The sequence below is a fragment of the Otolemur garnettii genome, unplaced genomic scaffold, assembly GCF_000181295.1.
Source record: "Otolemur garnettii isolate 467f Iridium unplaced genomic scaffold, OtoGar3 scaffold00011, whole genome shotgun sequence".
In the NCBI taxonomy this organism is placed as follows: Eukaryota; Metazoa; Chordata; class Mammalia; order Primates; family Galagidae; genus Otolemur; species Otolemur garnettii.
The window spans coordinates 16,729,866-16,731,452 of NW_003852406.1; the positions used below are offsets into that span (position 1 = coordinate 16,729,866).

Sequence of the window (1,587 nt, forward strand, 5' to 3'; positions counted from 1 at the left end):
GGCTGAGGCAGGAGACTCGCTTGAGCCCAGGAGTTGGAGATTGCTGTGAGCTGTGATGCCATGGCACTCTACCCAGGGGGATAGCTTGAGGCTCCGTCTAAAAAAAAATCATTTTACAACAAAGACATTTGCACTAGAATGTTTATTGCAGCCCAATTCATAATTGCCAAGTCATGGAAGCAGCCCAGATGTCCATCAACCCATGAATGGATTAACAAATTGTGGTAGATGTATACCCTGGAATACTATGCAGTCGTATAAAAGGATGGAGACTTTACATCTTTTATGTTTACCTGGATGGAACTGAAACACACTCTTTTTTTAGTAAAGTATCCATGAATGGAAAAAAAAGTATCCAGTGTACTCAATACTGTTAAGAAACCAATATATGGGGGGAAGAGAAGTCTTACTCCCACTGATGGGTGAACTAGCACAAAGAAGGTTGACCTCAAGATGCCATTAGTGAAAAGAAACATTGATCCTAGGCACTTGTGCCACACAGCACATTAAGAATGAACTGGAATGTGTAACCAGTATTTCCTTGGCAAATATAATTAGACAACTAAGTAGCCTGAGTAAATATGCTGAAGATATATTTGGAGAATTATTCAATGAAGCACATAGTTTTTCCTTCAGAGTTACTCATTGCAAGAACATGTGGACCATTTATCTGTTAGTGTTACACAGCTTGATCCTAAGGAAGAAGAATTTTCTTTGCAAGATATAACGATGAGAAAAGCTTTCTGAAGTTCTACAATTCAAGATCAGCAGCTTTTTGATCGCAAGACTTTGCCTTTTCCTTTACAGGAGACATATGATGTTTGTGAACAGCCTCCACCTCTCAATATACTCACTCCTTATAGAGATGGTGGTAAAGAAGGTTTGAAGTTTTATACCAACCCTTCATATTTCTTTGATCTGTGGAAAGAAAAAATGTTGCAAGATACAAAGGATAAGAGGAAGGAAAAGAGGAAGCAAAAGCAGAAAAATCTAGATCGTCCTCATGAACCAGAAAAAGTGCCAAGAGCACCTCACGACAGGCGGAGAGAATGGCAGAAGCTGGCCCAAGGTCCAGAGCTGGCTGAAGATGATGCTAATCTCTTACATAAACATATTGAAGTTGCTAATGGCCCAGCCTCTCATTTTGAAACAAGACCTCAGACGTACGTGGATCATATGGATGGATCTTACTCACTTTCTGCCTTGCCATTTAGTCAGATGAGTGAGCTTCTGATTAGAGCTGAGGAAAGGGTCTTAGTCAGACCACACGAGCCACCTCCGCCTCCACCGATGCATGGAGCAGGAGATGCGAAACCCATACCCACGTGTATTAGTTCTGCTACAGGTTTGATAGAAAATCGCCCACAGGCAGAACACCTGTGTTTGTGAGCCCCCTCCCCCACCTCCTCCACCACCTCTCCCATCTGCCTTGTCAGCTTCCTCATTAAGAGCTTCAATGACGGCTCGGCGCCTGTGGCTCAAGCGGCTAAGGCACCAGCCACATACACCTAAGGTTCGAATCCCCAGCCTGGGCCTGCCAACAACAATGATGGCTGCAACCAAAAAATGGCCAGGCGTTGTGGCGGG

General features: G+C 43.7%; 1 protein-coding gene and 1 pseudogene across 1 annotated transcript in view; both read left to right on the forward strand.

The window, feature by feature from the left end:
• The window catches only part of TRIP4 (thyroid hormone receptor interactor 4), a 101,023-nt gene that overhangs the window by 42,715 nt on the left and 56,721 nt on the right, over positions 1-1,587 (forward strand). The window lies entirely within an intron of this gene.
• Positions 454-1,587, forward strand: part of LOC105886459 — a 7,127-nt pseudogene continuing 5,993 nt past the window's right edge.